We start from the raw sequence: 21,855 nt of genomic DNA, 5'->3' as shown, positions 1-21,855 counted from the left end.
CGCGCGCTGATACAGACGACGCCTGCAGTCGGCGCGCGTGGCGGGCGAGGCAATCGCGCTCGTATAGAGCGCCTTATAAATCGACTCCCGCCGATTTCTCCGGAATCTGTCTCGATGATACGCTCGTTTCCGATTGCTCGCGCGAGGCCTCTCAGGAAGAGGCATTTATCTATTTTTGCGTGTATCTGTCTTCTCTTTTGTAGTATTTTGTTTTTCCTCGCTATCGCATCCTGGTCACACGTGTGTGGCCATTGTTTCCGGTGCGTGAGGGATGACGCGATGAAGCTTCTGCGAGGCCGCCTCCGTGTAATGCCTCCGAGATCCGGCGGTGCGCGATGTGCGAGCGCCGAAGAATCTCTGAGGAAATGGTCCGAAGAATCTCTGAGGAAATGGTCCGTGCTTTCGATTTCACCTCCCTGCCACAAGGTGACGGGACGAGGCTCCCTTCGTCAAGAGTTTTACTCGACGCCTTCAGGCAGCATTACTATTGATACTGTTTTACACGCGAAATCGATTCTTTACTTAACATGCTCGCTGTGAGCCTTACTGCTTCCTGTGTGCTCTTGACGGTATTTCGTTGCTGTTTTGACGTGTGACGCCAGTATACGTTTTCTTCTTTTTTTTTCGCGTAATTTCTACGTGAACATGTGTGCGAAGCTTTCGGGAACACTCGCACACGTACATCTTATACTTTCAAACGCGGGTATGGTATTCCACTCATGTCACAGCTAGGATACTCAACTCCACTGGTTAGTAAGCCTGTCTTTCCATTTGTTCATTCTGAGCGCTGACGTTCATCTGTTAGTTACCTCGTCGAGACGTGTGGCCACCAGGTAGCGCCATCTGCAGATATGCAATCAAAGAGTCGCAGTGCACCTGGATATCATGCGTTCGCTAGCATTGTTCTCACTTGCGCTTGGAGAAGCGCAAGTGAGAACGTTTTTGCCAACAGGAACCTGCCGCAGTGCAGTCTCGAGTATGGTGGCTTGTCCGTGAGATTCAAAGCACATATGCTGTAGAGAGAGAGAGAGAGCTGCAGCAACCGAGCAAAATCAGCCAAGTGCCCCCAGTAGCATTGCGATACACGGCAATACGTGCAAGCTATCGTTGAGCGAGTTTGCGACAGATAATATAGCTTATCTCGGTGGAAGCGCCATCGAAGTTTGAGCCGACCCAATCAGTATCGCGCTTTCCTGTCACCGGGTTGTATATCGGTACACCCATAATGTGCTTATATCGACTCATCTTCTTTTGCAGAATGCCCTGTTCCGCCTAAGGAAACAGCAGAAAAAACATGTCGTTGCTATTGAATCTTATTATATATTTAGAAACTTTAACTAATGCCCTTGATTTTAAGGGTGTGGAATGAAAGAGGAGCAAACTGCGCAATCGCGCGCGCAGAAACAAAGCTTGGTGTTAGGACACTGCGCGCCGCCCGCCGAATCGCGTGCGTCAGAGGAGATTAGTTTCCTTGCTTCGGTAATTAAATGTATCGCAAGCATTCTGCTCTTCCCTCTTGTGCGCTGATGCAACCTAGTGTTATCGTCAAGTGCTCGAAATGTCAGTATCTCTGTTCTACGACAAAGAAACGTTGATCGTTTCGGCCGAGAGGCTTGCGTAACGCTGGCAGGTATCTGGGCGGATACGTTGAATTGGTGGGCCAGTGGTGCATACGCTATGCTTTGTGGCCCACTGGCAGTCTCCGATAAAGCCTGGCCTTTGTATCCCTGCGAAGAGCCGGCTAAAGAAAGGAATGAGGGATACTTGGGCGATGCCGCGTCGTGACGCGCGAGAGTAATCGTGACGTCAGAAGAGAGATATGTATGGCGCTGAGGGCTCGTTGTGCGGAACGAGTAAAGCACACTTCGCACAAGTACGACAATCAGAAATGTATAGTTCGCAAGTGCCCATGCCGCCGTGGGGTTTCCGACTTTCCGGTTTGAATTACGCAGAGACAAATATCAGGCTGCAATAAAGTTGCCAAATAGGTGGAAGAAACTCCGATAAACACCAATTTCGGAACTCTACGCGGCTTCAAAAAATGTTTCCTCGCCATATAGATGTGATGCACTTACCGTGCCAATGCGCATTGCCTGCTACGCTTACTGGCTCTTAACGCAAGGACGTGCGATTATTTTTTTTCGTTTTCGCGCAGTAAGTCAGTGGGATCCGACAGGCGTTCTGCCTACGCTATGTTACATGATCGAGTGGTCGTGAGTGCGGTGCATGGCAAAGAAGGAATACAATCGAAAGAAATGAATTTTTACATATTAGCTGAAAACATGAAAACGACAAGGACTCGCACCGCGCGAATATTTTAACTCGGTTGTTCGAAGATTCCAGCTGAAATTTCAGCAGCTGACCTATCTTCTCGCTGACACTTGGACGGGAACAGCAATGCAGCTGCGCGAAATGTATCACAAATGCCCCGCTGGAAGCCGAGCACGAACAGCAAACAGGAAATTGACGCAGTTGGCATAAATAGAGATGCAATGCATTTTTTTTTCTTCTTCTTCTCGCAAGTGCTAACTGTGTTTTGCGCGCAACTTATACGGACGAGTCAGTCGTGTGGACACTAAATTCGACGGAAGCAGCTGCTGGATTTGCTATGCATATAGTACCGCTAAACTGAGAGAAAAAGAAGAAAAAAAAAAGTGGAAAACATCCGCATTGAGAGCAATGTATTCCAAGAAAACCCTCTCTCCCTTTTTGCACTTTTTTGCGCTCACGACCACTCGATTCTGTACGTTGCAATTGGAAGTCTCCATTACAAACTTGAGATGCCGTATCGCCTCTAAATGTACTTACACAGGTCTCTCGCTGTGTCACCTTTATGTTCACTTTGCAATGAATCCGAATCCATGGAGCATTTTTTTTTTTTCTTTCGTGCCGCCGATTTTTAAGAGAAAGAAAAATCTTAGAAATGGCATTTCGAAAACTAGGCCTATTATTAACCTCATTAACCATTCTCTCCTTCGGGGCGACTTCACTGGGACATAGTCCCAAGAATGCTTTTCTTGCAGTTTACAATTTCATTAGAGATACAAAAAGATTGCCTTGCTGAATTTCTAGAATTATGAATTATTCCTATTATTTCACTTCTTTATCACAAAATTGCTTTGTCTCAAAATATTTCATAGTATTTTTATAACGACTGCTATGCAGATTAAGTTTTTAAATTTCTCATAAACATAGTTGAAACCGCCTGTTTCTTGGCGAATCCCTCGTAGTGGGTATGCGCCAAAGTTTAGAAAACAAGATAAGACAAGACATAACGTAGGCGGACCGCCTATCGGACCACTTTTTGACAAGACAGCAATACCAGCTGCACACGACAACACAAGAGTTATAATTGAAGCCGCGGCCATTGAAAGAGGCAACGGTATCAGTAAACCTTCCATAGCGGTAGCGGATCAGGAATTTGCTTACTTCGAGTCATCTGCACGTGGGGAGCCGCCTTAGGCTTTGTTGGTGTTCCTTGAAGATTTGTAGTAGTCTTGATAACTTGCACAGGTATATGTAGTCTGTGATCACGGGCGCGGGCGTTATATATTCATGCTTTTTTTTTTTGTAGTTAACGCCAGTTGGAAGTCAGCTCTAGTCCTGGTCCTCTCTTTTTGTGTTCCGCGTCTGTTTTTTGTGCTGGTCATATCAATATGGAATACCAACTATAGCTCGGTCTCGTACCTTGCGTAGTCCCGATCTGATTATGAGGCACGCTTTAGTGGGGGTACTCCGGAGTAATTTTGACCACCTGGGGTTCTTTAACGTGCACCCAATTCACAGTACACGACAGTTTCTTAATTCCGTCCCCGTCGGAGTGCGGCCGCCTCGGCCAGGAGCGAACCCGCGACCACGGTCCCGCGACCTCGTGCTCGGCAGCGCAATGCAACAGCCACTGATCGAGGTGGGTCGAAACATAAGCTGACATATATTCCGTATTTGGCACGTTTCTCCAAATGTTGTCTTGCTGTTTTGCCAGGTTTTGGCGATTTCATTGGTTAGTTTTTTTTTTTTTCCCTTCAATGTGCACGCGCGTGCGGCAGCTTGCCTGTTTGCATGCACTCCGGCGTATATACAGAGCAGCAGATGCTTATGGTCGGCGATATTAGCATTCAGGATAAGCCCGTTTTTATTGTCTCAGCGTAGAATTACGCTAGTTGGCTCGAAGCCGACTTTCTGAAACGAGGCAGGCGACAAGACGACAAAGATAAAAAGACACATAAACAAGCGGAGTCTCGCTTATTTTGCGTCTTCCTATACCGTCGCGGGTAGAAGCTTTCGCATGTTGCCTAAGGCTGACATTCCATGTCCGGACACCGTCGCTGACCACTCGACCCGATGACCGAGCACCGTGCACCCTCATTCTTTATCGTCGATAAGGGTTCGCTCTTCTGTCGTTTCCACGTCTCATAACTCATCGTTACACCTGCAAAACTCTCCCAAATTTCCCATATGGTTTAGGAATTGGAGCTCATTTTGCGTTTTTATTAATATTTCGTCAGATGTTACGAAAAAAAAAATCCTCAGTGCCTTTTTATGTTATCCCCAAGACGACTTGAAGGCAAAAGTCCAAGTGCCGATGCATTAAAGACTGACGCCCTTAAATCGGTTAGTCGTACCCCTTACTCATCCTTTTAATTCGCTTTCTCATAGAAGACGATAACGACAGTGACCCGCACACCATCAAAATTGTTGCGTGAGTGTTTGCATATAGGTAAGACACGATGCCGGGTTGGTGTAGTACTACACCAACCCGGCATCGTGTTTTGACTCGTTGCGCCACCGGCCATTCTTGTGCGATTTCGCGTCGATGACACGGTTTTCGCTCAATGACGTTGAAGGTCGACTGAACAGTGAGACATAAAAGGCTTTCACGTTAATACCCTAAACTGTTTGCGAATAACTTTCCATCGTAGGTCTCCGAGCCTTCCATTGGAGACTTCTGACGGTGAAAGGACGCCAGGTGATAGCAACTTGCTTCTAGGAAATTTATACAGACAAAATAATGAAGCAGGCCAGAATCGGCAGCAGCAAAGTCTTAGAAAAAGTCACTGTGATCTAAAATCAGTGCGTTGCTTGTCCGTCTTTGCTGTTCGAAGTATAGACCTGCTTGTGTACTCTGGCTAAAGGTGAGTCATCGTTAATAAAATGCATATCTATCACACCAAGGGTGTCCGCTCAGGGCGAGCTTTTAAAAAATACGTACTATCCCCTCCCCCCTTTTCCCTTTCCCGGCTTTCTCGGTGTGGTGTCCGCTGGTGTTCAGTAATTTAAAATTCACATGTCGGCAGGTATGACATAACTTAATGTCGCGGCCAAGGAAACGAAAAAGATTGGTGTGAAATTTTCAGTACAGTTAAGCTCTATGGCCACTCTCACAAGCTCCGTGTGGTGGCGACGCCTTACTTTACATTCTTTTTTTCCTCCGAAGCGTGATTTTCAGTGGACAGCCTCCCTTTACTCGCGACGGAGCGTCGATCGGCGCGCCACGTATTAATGCTGGCTTTGTCGCAGGACTTGGTTGCGAGACGGGGAAGCGTGCTTGCCGGTAAAGAACGGGGTTTCGCGCCTTGTTCTCCGTTACGAGTGTGGGCGAATTTTGGCGATTATTTCATGAATGAAAAGATAACGAAAGTATCATCGCCACGTGACGAAAAGTGGGTCATAAGTAAGAAAAAAGAAAAAAAAGGTGAGGGGCACAGAGGTATTTTAGAAGTTTATCTCGTAACCAGCGTATCTTGGGCGAAACTTTCAGTCACGCGTTGTCTTGTCTCACGCGTGTCGCGTAAAGTGTCACCTCGTTGCGGCCCGTTATTCGTTCTTGGTAGTGTTTTTGCCGCGGCAGCAGTAACGAGCTGAGAAACTGGCCTGCGAGTGTAACGTTACGTAAAGCAGCCGGGTAACGACAACACAACCTTGGAGGGTCGACCATACAAAGGGTTGTCGATTCGCCGCACATTCTCCGTCACCCCGATACTCGCGACTGTCGGACTCGTTCGCGTGCTTGCTTGCCGCGGCCAACAACAATAGCGCAAACACAACACGGGCAAGAAAAACCTAATTTTGGGTGATTCCACGAAGTGCTGAGCAGTCTCTTTCTCGCTGTCTTTATACGGGGTGACCATTTGTTCTTTAATTTTACAACATTTTCAAGATACACTTATGGTAGATAGTTTAATTCGATTACTTGAGCTAGAATATTCAATATGAGGCGGACATTAGTTGCACCAGAAATGGAAACACGTAATCGAGGCGAAAATTTACCAAATAATTTCTTATTTACTTTACGACACGTTGCAATTTACGAATTGTAGCCGGTGAGCTTGCAAGGCATATCCACTAGAAACAGATTTTGACGATGGCACGGGTTTCGAGATATGCGCCATCAAAATCGCGGTAAAAGGGCACTGTTGTTCCACTTAATTTTTTTTTAACAAAACGCTCTATTATGCATTGAAGCAGAAAAATAACTGGAACGCCCATGCATTTAGTCGTACACTTTGGCAATGAATATCTCGAAACTGGTGTCGTCCAGAAAATTTATTTTAACTGGACACGCCTTGCACACTCATCGGCTAGAATCCAAAGATTACATTATGTGCAGTATTATTCGAATTAGTTAATTTCAATATTAGTTTAATATTCGTTTCGATTTCTCGTGCAAGTAATGCCCTCCTCTTTGAATATTCCAGTTCAAGGAATCGAATTGTGCTAGCAACTACAGGCTATATTTTTAAAAATCTATACTATTGTAATAATCTTATGTAATAATACTTATTGTAATAATACTTATTGTAATTACACTTATTGTATTAAGATATTTGATAACCCGCTATATAGAACTTAAGGCTGGTGAAACTCGCGCTTTGCTCGCAGGGTTAGAATGCGCAGCTTTAGAAGCATAACTCTGTTAGCGCGGTCCACGTCTGTGTATCTGATGCGTGGATCGTGCGTAAGTGCAGTGCGTTTGTGGTTCAGACTCGTGAGTCGCGCTTGCCCGGGAAAGTGCGTTGTTGTATCTAATTCATACGCGCCGGACGCGCGAGTCTCATCAAAGTGTCGTTTGTGGCTGCAGCGATGCCCTTGAGGGGAAGAAAGTGAGAGCTGCCCCGCGCGGGAAGGTCGATGCTGAGTGGGCCGCAGCGGCAGCCGTGGACCCGAGGCCCTCACCGGTCGTTAGCAGTGCGCGTTGTTGCTGGTGAAAGCTCGCTGGTGAAGGCTGGCGGGTCGCGCGTCTAGTATACGCGTCCCACATTGATCCGTAAGCTTTAACCATGCATGCAGCGTATTTGCCCTCGTAAATATCGCGTACTTACCGCGTATTTTGCCGCGCATTACTGGCGCGGTGTGACCCTGCATCGGCGCGCCAATTTTAACACCGAGGGACTACCGCGCTGTAATCCAGGCTAAGATGTGTTTATTGTTTCTTCTATATTATACCAGTGTAACAGGCACCATCTGTTGCAAAGTTGTGGCCTAGATGGCAACCTCGTTATCAATCGATGTGGACAGCTGATTTTGGGCCGCGGAAAGACAGTGGCAGACAGGGAAATTTGGGAGGCTTTTTTATATGATTAGGCAGGGAAACGCATGCGGGAGCTCAATACATCCGTAATCATCACTGACAAGGAAATACGTTTGTGGAGAGTTATGGGTGGTTAGCAAAATGGGCATGGTATATATATTAGCCAGCTTTGAACGTTAAATATTTATTCGATATTATGGAAGCGAGGACAATTAGCGCAACCGAATTGGAACTCCTGACGATTGCGTATTTTCTGGCGATCGTGACGTCAGTCTCGCGACGTTTTCTGGTGCTTGAGGATTGTGGGGCGTTTCTTTTTATCGAGCGTCTCGAGTCTCTGTAAGTGCGTTCTCGTGTGTATATGCTCAAACAATCTTGTCTGGAGATATATATTCAGGCACGTTCCACACGCGGACTTCGCTGCGGCTCCGCTACTTGCATGGTCCAGTGAGATGCGCGAGAGAGGAAGCATGCACTCCTGATACACGACGCATTTCGGCGTTGCCAATGCGGTGTGTCCCTCCCTATACATTGCTTCAGTGGTAATCGCGTTAACGTCGGCAGCCATCCCTGGGATGGGTTCCGCCGGACGTCTTTTTCTTCTCCGGCTGGATTATCCTATTAATAAGGACGCATGTTCTGACGAGCACTCGTATATACAGCATATGTGCTCGTCATCAGCGGAAACAACCTATATCGCACCACGATAATGGTGGCAGCGCCGCCCTGCGTTATGGCTTACATGTGTCCCGTACGTCGTCCCCGTTTTCTTGGATTTTCTTTTTTCTCGGCGACGGCCCGCACGTCTTCGCGCAATAACGAGCGGCATTGTCCTCGCAGAGTTTATGAGCTTCTGGCGTGTCGCATTTACTTTCCCATAGCGGCGCTACATTGATTGCGTGCCGCATCGTCGTCCGCCGCAAGCTGTTAGCGGCCACGCAGAGCTCGTTCGCCGTCTTGGACGATCTCTTCTCCCGCTTTTCTTTTCTTTTTTTTTATTGCGATAGCAATTATATGGACACTCAAAAGCAGATTTCTGCCGTCGGCGTCGCCGTCGCCGTCGCCGTCGCCGTGAGGTTCCGTATGACGTCAATGGAGATGAAATCGTGACCGCGCGCTGCCGAACGCTGTATGTGCGAGTGAAAGGGCGCGAAGGACGCGCTCTTTCACGGGGAGTGAACGCACGGCGGAGAACAAACGCGCGTTCTGCGCCGTGCTTCCTTAAGGGCTGCAGAAGTAGGCGTCTCTTTCCTCCTTTACAATCACCATATATGTAGAGCAAACGCGCCTTCTTCCGATGCGCGAGACGCCGTGGGGGAGGGGGGGAAGGGGGAGGGAAGGGAGGCGACGTTTAGCTGCGGCACCAAGTGCCTATTTATATCACAGGCTCCGGCAACAGTCACCAACGCCGCACGCATTTTGAGCGAACGCGGGCAAAACGCCGACGGCGTCGACAACAGTTCTGCGCGTTGCCGGTGCTGCTGCATGTCCAAGTTTATACAGCTGATAAAGCTAATATCATTACTCCGTATAGCTCTCTACAAATTTGCTATCGCAATTGATGCTTCACCTTTCAGGTGAAACTGCGACAACTTTTTTTTTTTTTATTTCTTTCATCCGCGGACCCCCATCGTTCGGCTTTTAATGCCAGATTGGAGGCATGCGCGGCTGTCACGTCGCGTTTCTTTCTGGGACCATTGCGTTTCTCTCTCATGCCTGCATCGAAAACTTCGCATAATGTGCCGCCCCGCTTGTGGATCGCCTTGTTTCCTTCGCGATTAACGTGCGAGTGCGTGCCTAACGAAGCGTTCGCACCCCCGGCTCACTCGCTCTCTTCCTGAACCATGCCTCCTCCGTTCACGCCGATGGGGAGTCGTTAACGCGGTCATATCGCTGTGGAAAAGCTGTGAACGATGTGGGACGTGTGCCTTCTTGATCGCCTTTGAATATTGCAGTACGTCTGTTAGTCCCCCTTCAGTGATTGTTGTCGTCGTCGTGGTAGTGGTGGTGGGGGTCGTTGTCGTCGGTGTTGCATCAGAACATGGCACGTACGTACGCACTATTGCATAAATGTTGTCGCTCAGTTCGATCCGTGTATCAACAAGATCATTTGCAGCTTCAGAGGGGTCCTTCTCTCGAGGCTTCCTCAACGCTTCGTATAAGGCGACAATCTTATTGCGGCGCTTCGTATATTTATCTCCTGAGCGGATGCTGTTATACTTAAGGATTGATGTGATGAGCTGTATACAGAATGTCTGGAGCCAGCGTTTCGATAATGCGCCATGTCATCGTGAGCTTGTTTTCTTGATGAATCCAACTTCACAGCTTCGCTTTTCTTTACTTTATAGGTCGCTGTGAAGTTCTTCAGTCGAGCGCTCTGTTGTCACTTGCCTGGAAGTTTTACGTCGATATTACGGCCCAAGTACCCATTCAGTCATCTCGCTTTTGTCTCAGTAAATCGCTCAGGCCACGTTGAGCAAGCACGTGGTACGTTACCATTTTCTCGATCAACATCGATGTGGGACCGTGCCATTAGTAGTGCTGCAAGATCGTGCATCTATAATCCCTGAAATTTCTCTTCATTATCACTCATCCACTACTCGCTCCCCCTCCACCTCTTACCCCTGTACATAGTGGCAGACTAGAGCACGCTATAGCTCAGATATTTCCCTTCAATACAAATTCTCTCTCACTCGATCTCTCTGGTGGTTCACCGATAAAGCTTCAGAATCTACTGATATTTGGCGTTTTCCTAGAAAACGGTGCGTAATATACTATACTTTACCGAAAATTTATTTTTTTCCTATTACTTTTCTACGAAATTGACTACTTTCTCAATATATATGTGCTAAAGTATACGATCAACTTTTACTTCGCTCGAGAAAAGAGCGATATGTGTCTTTTTTCATATTTAGGCTTATAAGACTTCACGTACCAGATGTCATCTGAGGCCCTTCCAAAACTTGTTTAAGGGTGGGGACAAGGCGTCTTTTTAATACTTACGGGGCTCGAGACTCCTCGCATTGTTTTTCAAACCACGCACAGCGCCAAGGGTTTTGGAGATTATAGCGCATTCTGTTACTGCGTCGCAGATGGCGCAGCTTCGAACTACGAATAAGGACTGAATGCCTGGCGGCAAAACACTTCCTTTGAAGTACCTCTTTGTCAGAGTAAAATAACCTGTACTGATTTCCACTGAGTTTTGTAATCGCAATGCTGCTACCGTTCTTCTTCTTTTTTTTTTTTTTTTTTTTTTTTTCCTCTATGACCTGTGCCAACTGCCTCGTGGCCTCCCGCCTATTCGTGCGAAAAGGCGCCGGCGGGGGAGGTGGCTTGTCGTCTAGTCACTGACAGCACCCGGCTGCGGGCAACCGACTTATTTAGTCTGCATGCCGCCGCCCGTCCACACCCTTGAAGTGACGACCACGGTATCGACCGGCAGCAGCCGAGGCACCGGGTGTACTACAGCGCATTTTCTCCGGGCCGAGTCAGCGGACCGAAAGGAGCTCCCCCGGCGTGTTGTAGTTCAAGGCCTGCGCGCTGTCGTTGTCCCTCTATAAACCGTGAGGTTTCACGAAGCAACACGCCAGCTGTGAAGACGCCGGAGGGGAGAGGGACTCCTGAATGATTTCGACCCCTCCGGTGGTTATTTATATATAGCGTACCTAAATCTAAGTATACGAGCGTTTTTGCATTCTGCCTCCACCGAAATGCGACCGCAAGTCGGGTTCATGTGTGCAGTGTGGTATGCGTGGACTGGACACCCGCGTTCGAAAGGCATGCTTCACAGGACTTACTTTTAAAGCGAAGCTTCTTTTTGCCTTTTTGCATTTGCCAAGCCTGTCGGTAGGCCAACCTCTCCAGGTACCATTAAACTTTCTCTAGCTTACGCACTGTTGAGGCTTTTATGGTTGATTACTGCCGTCTCTTTGTTGTTCATTCTTGGAATATGCAAGTTTTGTAAACTTTATGTATCGGAATACCTCTCCAGGTACCATTAAACTTTCTCTCGCTTATGCACTGTTGAGGCTTTGATGGTCGATTTCTGCCGTCTCTTTGTTGTTCATTATTGGAATATGCAAGTTTTGTAAAATTTGTGTATCGGCATGAAATGAATAACGTGGCGATGAGTTTTCAAGCGCGTATTGTCTGAGTCAAGCGACCTGGAATGCGGCAGCATCTTTTATGAGCGTGACACTAAGTGCTTACATTAAGAAAGCGTTCCCTTATTTTCGCTCATGTCAACGTTATATTATTTGCGTCTGTTTTTTCAGGGCTCGCGCCCAACAGCTGAGAAGCGTTTGAATAGGATGATTTCGACGAAATAACTAAGTAGTACTTTGCCCGTGCCAAGTTGGATTCAGGGCTCCATGGCGATAAAGCTTTCTCATCACATAATAAGTCTTCTGCACCTTTCAAGTTTTCACCTTATAGAGGAATTTATGCTGTACCGTGTGTGTAACAGTGTCCGTGCGATTTATTTGAGATGGATGTTTTTTCTCCTTTCATTTTTTTAATTGTAGTTTTTGCATAGTCAAGTGGTACGTCTTGCGCACTGGAGTCGTGACCTTCTGATTAAGTCGAGTTTGTACGTTTACATATTTTACTGTGCACTGCTTTTGAGCGATTTGTTGCTGGTCAAGAACCGGTGCGCGCGCTACGCGTTTCAATACCCTGAGGGGCAATGAACTGATCTATAAACGAAGAAACAAAGAAACTAAACAAAATCGAGTGTGATACATGACTTCTTATCGGATCAGCATTCATTTCACTCAATTTGATTTCTCGGAATTCTTTATTAACATTGTATGCAATGTTAACAAAGTTCTCTCCTTGGTTATAACCGCTTTAATATTGTCCCTTCAGTTAGTCTACTGCTCGGTCGCATGCTAGTGTAGTTACTCCAATATCTCATCTTGTATTTCATTTTATTGTGCGTTCCTTCTCTTTGAACAATAATTTTCTTGAGCTGCCGCCCGTTTCTTGTCCTATCCTCCTATAGTGGGTACGAGCCATAAAAAAATTACTGTTATCATCATCGTCATGTCGCTGCGATTTCACTGCAAGTTTTATTCCATCTCCCCGCGAGTTTATTAGTGGGGACAGAGTTGGCCACGTGCTCGTGCTTACGTATACGTTCCGTTTGCACGAGCATCTCGTAGCTCGTTCAACTTTTCTGAAACGTTTTGATTCCTTCCGTATTCGTAACAGAGAGCTTTAGACGGGGAATAAATTTAAAAAAAGGAAAAAGAAAAGTGTAGATTCAACGCAAGTGCTGGAATTGATGTGAAGCTGAAGACTTTGTGAAGCTCTTAGATAAATATTATAAAGGTCAACGCGATGCACGCATTTTTTAATTATAATTTCATCCTGTGCAACGTGTAATTTCATGCGGTTCATTTATGCGTCGCTCTGTCTGCTATATGTTTATGCACTACACTGTTTTCACAAGTTTGACTGAAATGCAAACAGCAGTTCGTGCGAATGCGCAACTGTTGAGAGGCCGACGTAGTGACGTCACGAGGACGAAGCGGACGTTTGATGTCTGTCGAAAGTAGATTGGTGCAGGGAGGGGCATTCCGAGAGAAGTACGACGCGTTTGATCGATTGATTGAAAACATTTTTTTTTTATTTGACGTGAAAGTTCCACGAGTAGAATGGGATGGGGGCTGCTTTGCCCCGCCGCCCGCAATACATATTGGTAACGTTGGCTGTTATTCGACCGTTTCATTAAAGCTTGTATCTCTGTCTCTCAGAGGATTCGGACTTTCAGTTAATGCAACATATGAATAAATAAACAAATACGAATAAACAAAGTGAACAAATAATTCCTAAATGTAATGCCAGTACTGCTTTGAGGCTCTACTCGAGTGTCTTGACCGTGTCCCTAACCTAACGGTGCGTAACTGCTGAACTAAATCTAAAACTAAATAACCCTAGACCGCGTGCGGGGTGCCGCTTGCATACCCGAAAGTGCGCCGGTTTTTGGCGCGGCATTGCACCGTGCGGCCTCTTTTCTCCCACCGCCCACGTCTTGTTAAGTATTATTTCGTCTTTATGCCTTTTGTGAAACGCTGCGCTCTTTCTCCGAGCGCGTACGCTGGAGTCAGGTGCGCGACGTTTTGGTACTTGTTAAAGGTCCCAGTCGCATGGTTTGTTTTGACGGAAACGGAAAGCCGCTGTCACAATCGCAATGGGCACTTAAGAGGAGCGTATTCAGCGAACCGACGTGGATCGGGGGCAACCATTTGAATGCGCGAAAACCCGTTTTTTTTTTTTTTTTTTTTTTTTTTTTTTTTTTTTTTTTTTTAACTGTTCCTTCGTTTAACCCTCGACAGATAAGTAGCCTAGCTCGCCTTTTGACAGCAGGGCTCGTGTAGAAAGCAACTTCTTTTTTTTTTTTCATTTCCTCCCGTCTTTGGCACGATCAACATCGCGAATTTCCGATTCTAAATTGCGTTATTATACGCCACATCCCGCAAAAGGCGATTCCCCATGCGATATTTCAGCGCTGAAAAGCCGGTAGCAAAATGCGAAGAAGATCTTACATTGGTCGCAATAAATAAACTGACGGGTGATGATGTATATGCGTTATAACTGCGTGGTATCTCTGTTTAAAATACGAGATATATCGCACTGTGTTAGCTTATGGTTTATTAGCGAGATCCCGTCAAAGAGCTTCTCTATACAGGACGGGGCCAGCAAATGATGCGTGATTCGCGAGCATTTGTTTCACCTTTGCTACATTCTTACGCACAGGGAATCAGTAATCCCTATTTCATGCTTTCGCGGTCCTCTTGACGTCATTTGCGTTTATTGCGTTGGCTGTTGCGCTGCCCTTAGTCTCCTTTGAAGTTTATAGGGTGTGTCCAAATCCACGCCCCACGACGGTTGTCTCCGAGTAAGGGCCCATTCACACTTGCGACTAGGCGAGGTCGCGCGACCGATTGCGACTGGCGACCAAAAAGCTACTCAAGACGAACGATGTTCACACTGACAAATGCGACCGATGAGTCGCTAAACCGAAATGTCTCACGATATGCCGTTCACGTCTGCTTGAAATGCCATCGCCGCGTAAAATAAGCGTCAGCGTATACGGACGTCCTGTTCCTTCGTATCTGATTGGTTCAGCTGTTCTGCGATTGCAGTCGCGTGACTGAAAAATCGAGCAGTGAGCGACTGGCCCGAAATAGTCGCATTTCGAGAAAAGCAACCATTTGCGACTACTTGCGACTGGTCGCTTTGCGACTAACTTGGTCGCGCGACCTCGCCTAGTCGCAAGTGTGAATGGGCCCTAAGAGAGACAGATCTCAAACGCTATGATTTTGCCGGCTGCATGCACGGGAAGTGATTGTTGAGGCGAAAACACGTCACGGCCACCATGTTTTAGACACCACCCATTTGTTATTCACCGAGTTTCAGCCTCGGTACAGCGCCTCACAAAAGCTACGAGTTCTATAGGAGCGTTAGTCTGCATACCTTATTTCTTAAAGGGCCCCTGCAGTATATTTATCGAAGTGGACAAAGGCATTTAAAGTAAAAATAGGCTATTTCAGAAATACTTTGCCGCAAAAAGTACTTCAATACTAAAAAGCATCAAATACTAGACAGTAAAACGAGGTCCACCAGAGGTATACATTAGGGTTGAATCTCAAGAAAGCATTCGACAAAGCAGAACATTCGGCCATACTCAGTCAGGTCAGCCACCTAAACCTAGGAGAAAGGGCGTACAATTACATCCGAGACTTTCTAACGAATAGGAAGGCTACCCTCACGATGGGGGAACTCAAGTCAGAGGTGAGGGACATGGGCAGTTCGGGTACGCCTCAGGGCTCCGTAATATCGCCCATGCTCTTTAACCGCATTATGATAGGATTGCCGGAAAAGCTCGAAGACATCGAAGGAATCAATCACTCCTTGTACGCGGATGACATTACCGTATGGATCTCGCAAGGCAGTGATGGAGAGATAGAACAGAAATTACAGGAAGCGGTATGTAAAGTAGAGGAGTACGTTACAGGCACGGGGCTTGAATGCTCCCCAGAGAAACCAGAGCTTCTCCTTTACAGACCCACCCTCAAGGGCTGGCCGCCCAAGGGGTACATCAAAGAGAGAGAGAGAGAGAGTAGGAAGAGATACACATTCGGATGAAGAATGGCGGGGCCATCCCCATCGTTGAACAAATTAAGGTCCTGTGACTCAATATTGAGTCTAAAGGAATTAACGGCGAAACCCTTAGAAAGCTCGGGACCAAGGTCACTAACGCTATTAGGCTGATTAGAAGAATCACGAACAAGTATCAGGGAATGAAAGAGGCTAGCATTGTTAGGCTAATTCAATCTTTTGCGATAAGCCACATCATTTACGTAGCTGCGTAACTTAACTGGTACAAGGCAGAAAAGGACAGAATCAATACGCTCATAAGGAAAGCTTTTAAGCAGGCCCTAGGCTTGCCCGACAGCAGCAGTACAGAGAGATTAATGCAGCTGGGCATGCATAACATCTTAGAAGAATTGATCGAAGCTCAGCAGATAGCTCAGCTGGAAAGACTCGCCAGCAGTCGGACTGGCAAAAGTATACGCGATAAATTACGAATAAATTACCATAACCAGCAAGGACCGAAGGTTACGTTGACCAGAGAGATCAGGAGCAGGATTAAAATCCCCAATTTACCCAAAAATATGCACCCGGAATTCAATCAGGGCAGGAGAACGAGCAGAGCTAAAACTCTACTCAAAGCCTATGGCAATGATGAGGAAGTGCTTTTCGTGGACGCCGCGGAATATTCAAATGACCTAGCATTTACAGCAGTAGCAATTAATACAAAGCAAGAAAGCATAGGCACGTGTTCAATCAAAACCAGTGTCTCTGAGGTTGCGGAGGAGGTTGCCATCACTCTGGCTATCGCTTCTCCCAAATATAGATACATTATTAGCGACTCTCAATCGGCTATACGGAATTGTGCCAGAGGACGGATATCAGTTGAAGCTGCAAAAATTCTAAACAGTGAAACCAAACTTATATCATCTGAGGAATGTTACGACAAGGAAATCATCTGGTTCCCAGCCCATACAGACTGCGAATCCACCGCCAACCTAAACCTTAACGAGTCTGCCCATCGTGTTGCGCGAGGACTCACTAACCGCGCCCGACTATAGGGGGGCTCTGGCCGAGGAGGCCGAGGAGGAGATGGAACGGATGGATAGGGCTAGACTTTTCTCATTCAGTGACATTACCCAATTCTACAGAAAGCCGAGGTGTATATATCCACCTCCTAACCTAAAATTAAACAGGTCTCAGGCGGTTGACTGGAGGCGACTTTAAACCAGAACTTACACGAACCCGGTACATCTTAACCGCATGTTTCCGGATTTATACCCTGAGGCCAAATGTAAGTTATGTAACGATAGAGTAGCCACCCTAGATCACATACTCTGGGATTGTGAAATAGTTCAAAGGAGAATTGCAGTCCCCCCGGATGAACTAAGGGCGTGGTGGAGAACCGCACTGACTAGCTCTGATCTTCAGGACCAACTTTGGGCCATCCAGCAAGCCCGCGAAGCTACCGAGAGAAGGGTCTCTCTGCTGCCCCCGGCGCGGCCTAGACCCAGGCCATCAATTTGCTGGATATTTATTAAAGTTGTCTCACTCACTCAAAAAGTACTTCAATGCGCTCAGCAGAAGCGGAGTTACTGGCAATCAAACACGACCTCCTCTGTGCTCCCGTTCCTTTTTCAATGCCTTGCACTGCGAATGCTGCGGCGGAGTGGGGCGGGGCCGCAACGCTCCGCCTTCGAAATGTCACCGTCGCGCGCAGTTCAGATTTCATTTTGGATGGTAACGTAGACCCCACGACTTCAGATTTTGGTGCCTACGACGCGCTAAACGTAAGCCAAACGCGGTTGTCTTCAGCGAGCCGCAGTGTGCTTGGCCAGTGGACTCGTGGCGGCACCCCGCGGCGTAGCCGACCGCAGCGCCGCGTATGGGAATGTTCTTTATTACGAAATAAAGCACACAGGAAAGAGTGAGGACCATGGCTTCTGTTGCGAGCTCCATGCACCGCGTACGACAGCAAAACTTGGCTGAGATATTCACAGCAGCGTATATATACTACCTGCGGACTATGTTATTTCACTAATAACATAGTTTCGCATAAGATAAAGGCGCGGGCCCCTTTAATTAAAATAATAATAATAATGCTCTAAAGAAATGTTGTAGGCTAGCGTGCTATGTCAACTGAACCACGAAAAAGGATAAAAGAAGCTTCAGCGTGCTTTTGTCAATGAATCTGTGGGAAGGAGTTGAAAAATCCGTGTAAGCTGTTAAATTGGATTAAATTGTGGGGTATTACGGGCCAAAACCATGAACTGATTATGAGGCACACCGTAGTGGGTGACGCCGGATTAATTTTCACCACCTTGGCGTTCTTTTACGTGCACCTAAATCTAAGTACACTGGTGTTTTCGCATTTCGCCCCCATCGAAATGCGGCCGCGCCATGGCCGGGATTCGATCCCGCGACCTCGTCCTTAGCAGCGCAGTACCATAGCCACTAAGCAACCACAGCAGGTCGTGTACTATTTCCAATCGTTCAAATGCGAACAGCGGCTATGACAGTGGCAGCGACCAAACGTTGACACGACCGGACTCGCGCTCGTCTCCATTGTAGTCGTGGCCAATGGCTGGCCTGTCTTTATGAGATAGATAGGTAAACTTTATTACAAATATAGAGTTTTGTCTTGCCCGAAGGGGCATCGCTAATGGTCGGGGCCTCTAGTCCAGGGCTCCGCTGGCTCTTGCCATCTTCTCTGCTCTCTGGATCAGCTTGAGCTGGTCGTCGAGGGCCGAGCTGAACAGCAGTGCCTCCCATTGCTCACTCGTGGTGTTCGTGTCGTGTTGTTCTATGTTGTGTAGCGTGCACTCCCACGTAATGTGGTATAGGGTTGGTGTGGCCCCGCACCACGGGCATTCGTCCCTGTAGGCTGTGGGGTACATGCGATGTAATATGTGTAGGTTCGTGTAAGTGCCTGTCTCGAGCCTACGCCAGGCAGCGGCATCCTCCGTCTTTAGTTTTCGACGGCGTGGTGGATATCGGAAGTGGCTCCCTCTGGGGTAATTCAGGATGGCTAAATGCTCGGGGTCAACTGGGTCTGCGTCATCAGCAGTCGATGTGATGAGTGCTCGGCTATGTATGAATCCCCGAGCTGCTCTGTCGGCGTACAGATTACCCGTGGTGCCAGCGTGGCCCGGTATGCAGAAGATGGTTTGGGTGGTGATGTCCTCAGTGTCCTCGTTGGGTATTTGGGCTAGGACTTGTGCCGCAGGTCTTGCGATTCTTCCCTGTAGCAAGTTGCGGCAGGCTTGCTTGGGAATCTGTGAGGATCGTCAGTGGTTTGTTAGCGTGTTGGCCTGCCGCAACTTGGCTGCCGTGGCTAACGTGATGGCCAGCTTTTCGGCTTCCGTGATCGTGCAGGGGCGGGTCGATGCACTGGAGGTGACGTGGCCTCGGCGGTCGCAAACCACTGCCACTGCGCCATTATTCTTCGTTCCGTACATAGCGGCGTCCGTTAAACGGGCCGTGGTATGGAACCTGAATGTCTTCTCTATGTACTAGGCCCTCGGTTTCCTCCTTCCCGAGTGTAGGTTAGGGTACATGTTGCGTGGTATTGGGGCAATGTGATACCTGTCCTTGACGTGACGAGGTATCGTGCAGGTTTCTTGGGTTCATATTGTTGTGGCTTTGAAGCCCAAGATTTGTAGGACCTGCCGGCCCGTGTGAGTCCGCGCAAGTCTCTGTTGTTGTTAGACGTGAAGATCTTCTGTGAGTTCGCTGACGGTGTTGTGTAACCCCAGCGCCAATAATTTCTCAGTCGATGTACTCATCGGCAGGCGGAGAGCGGTCTTGAAAGCCATCCTCAAGAGCGTGTCAGCCTGTTTCGTCTCGGATTGTGTGAGATGGTAGTAGGACAGGCTGTATGTGATTCTGCGCACCACCAGGCTTTTGACCAGTCGGAGTGTGTCCCCTTCCTTCATGCCTCTATTCTTCGATGTTACGCGGGATATCATGCGTGATATCGCCTTGACACTGGTTTTGAGGAGCGTAAGGGTGTTGGTATCACGCTGGTTAGACTGCAGCCACATGCCCAGCACCCTGAGCAATGACGTTTCTGGTATGAGGCTCCGGTTGAGGTGTACCTCGATTTTTCGTGTTCGGTCTGTGGGGACTGTGTGGTTACCCCGGCCTCGCCAGACTCGTATGAGTTCAGATTTCTCGGGCGAGCATTGTAGTCCCCGTTGGCTGACGTATTCTTGGATGAGGTCAGCTGCAGTTTGCAGCCGTTCTTCTTTATCAATAATGAGAAAGATCATTTCTACGGAAACACAAGGGATAACTCTGGTACCGCTATCGTTCAGCTACCATGGAAATCGTGGTTATCTATTCGTCTTATCTTCGAACTTGCGGTTTCAAATGTTCCTGAGGCTTTATGCTGCGCTTTATGTGCATTTATTGGCCTAAAGTTCGAAGCTATCCTGTCTACATCTTTGGACGCAGAAGCAAAAAAAAATTAAAATAAAGGGGGGGGGGGGAGGATCCGGGCACGTGCACCGTCATTGCGAGTTGTGGTGTTTAATATAGCGCTAATTTTTGTTAAAATTGATGAAACTGGAAAGTCACAAATCGCTTTGAAGCCAGAAGGAGCAAATTTGTCGAATCTATGGATTAACCATCATACCCGTGCTGGCCATGCCTGCAGGATTCAGAACCTCAATGTCCACCGAAACGGAAGGTCCAACTGGTTCACATGACCGGTGAGACGAAAAGTCCAACGAGACGGATTGCCCAACCGAGATTGCATGTTCAGCGAGATTTAATGTCCAACCAAAAAAAAAATTAAAAAAAGAAAGGGGGGTAAAAAAATGCGAATACTTCTGTATTCGAAAGTATTGCCTGGTAGGGCATCTTCTGGAGTACCCATAATCTGGCAACATTTGTTCTGCACGCAAATCAAACTGTCATTGCAAGCCACAGCCTCCTTGCCATGCCGCGATGGATGTGAGATTTTGCGCAAGCATTAAGTGTAAGCAATGTGTCATTATTTTGTGTTATAGGCGGCGCCTCAAAGACACCAAAGCGGAAACGGGGCCACCACTGGTGGAACCCGGACTGGTCCGTGGCTCTAATCCACGGACCACCCTGCTTCCAGCTCTGATCCCCCCGCTACCCCTTGAGTGCCCCGGAGATCCTGCGTCGCCTGTTTTCTTATAATCTCAGGTACTCTCCTGTGGGGTCTATTTGCCGGTTATATATGTCCTCCTGTAGCAGCATACATAGAAATTGGAGGGCGCTTAAGCTTCGCCTTTAAGAGTGGAACGCGATAGCGTTATCAGACCCCGTTCGCATCGCACCTTTCTTTACGTGTAGGTTTCACTGCAACACACAACGTGGGTAAGCCAAGCTTACAAAGGCCAAGCTTACACCGATCCCCTTAAAGTCGGCCTCACTTTTAAACACAATGCATTGCTGGGAAGACGTTTTCCAGGGGCAATAGAAGCCATCTTACATCAAAATGTGAACGCCCTAGGACTTTTTTTTATTACTTTAATAATTGTTTGCTGTTGCCCGAAGGCGTGTCCAAAATGCATTAGGCAGGCTAAGTCCCAGTCCCAGACCTGCTGAGGACGCGAGCGCCATCTGGATGATGTTTTAGCAAGTAACCGACCCGGGCGCGTCGCTGTTTTATGGTAGAAATGCCGGAAAAGGGGGTTGTGTTTGAGTTTCCTTGTAGCAGAAATGCGTTTTCTCGCATATTCAATTTACCATCCGACGCTATCATGTCTGCAGGTTGTGGTTAGGTCATACTCTACGATTTTATGACGCACATTACTTTGAGAAATTCAATTTTTGTTCACTAACGTCTTGCGCCACGCGGAGGGACTTGCGCGGTCGGGGTGGTTCGGGATGATTTCCTTGGCCGGGCAACGACGCCGACACCAGATTTTCTGCGACACGGGGCCCTTAACGCTGTCGCGTTAAAGCATTCACTCCTATCCCATTGTCAACGGCGGCCGATGTTCAGCGAGACGGAATGTCTGCTAACGGACATTCCGTCTCGTTAAACATTCAGGCCGCAAGCGTGCCTGCTGCTCCCGTGGACAGTAGCGTCACAGTTCTCGCTAGTAATTTTTGTAGCAAACTTGATGAGAGACACATAGCTCTGCGTGCTATAAGAATTAATGCTGTGCTACAGTCCAACTAGGCACAGGTGAAATACACGGGAAATATCTTCATATAAGCGTACTGCAGTTCTTAGAAATTCTGGAACACCG

At 47.6% G+C, this 21,855-nt stretch overlaps 1 protein-coding gene across 6 annotated transcripts in view; it reads left to right on the top strand.

Annotated features, from left to right (window-relative positions):
• LOC119441840 (tyrosine-protein phosphatase non-receptor type 4) overlaps positions 1-21,855 on the top strand; it is a 356,409-nt gene that overhangs the window by 109,783 nt on the left and 224,771 nt on the right. For 3 of the 6 annotated variants that reach the window (XM_049661658.1, XM_049661660.1, XM_049661659.1), the window contains one exon: positions 20,638-20,800. The exons of the other annotated variants lie outside the window; for them this stretch is intronic. The gene's annotated coding sequence lies outside the window, so the exon portion shown is untranslated. The remainder of the gene's footprint in view (positions 1-20,637; positions 20,801-21,855) is intronic. 6 annotated transcript variants of the gene reach the window in all.

The sequence above is a fragment of the Dermacentor silvarum genome, chromosome 2, assembly GCF_013339745.2.
Source record: "Dermacentor silvarum isolate Dsil-2018 chromosome 2, BIME_Dsil_1.4, whole genome shotgun sequence".
NCBI classification, from domain to species: domain Eukaryota; kingdom Metazoa; phylum Arthropoda; class Arachnida; order Ixodida; family Ixodidae; genus Dermacentor; species Dermacentor silvarum.
The sequence above is the reverse complement of the archived record's forward strand: the minus strand, read 5'-3'. Positions and strand labels throughout refer to the sequence as shown.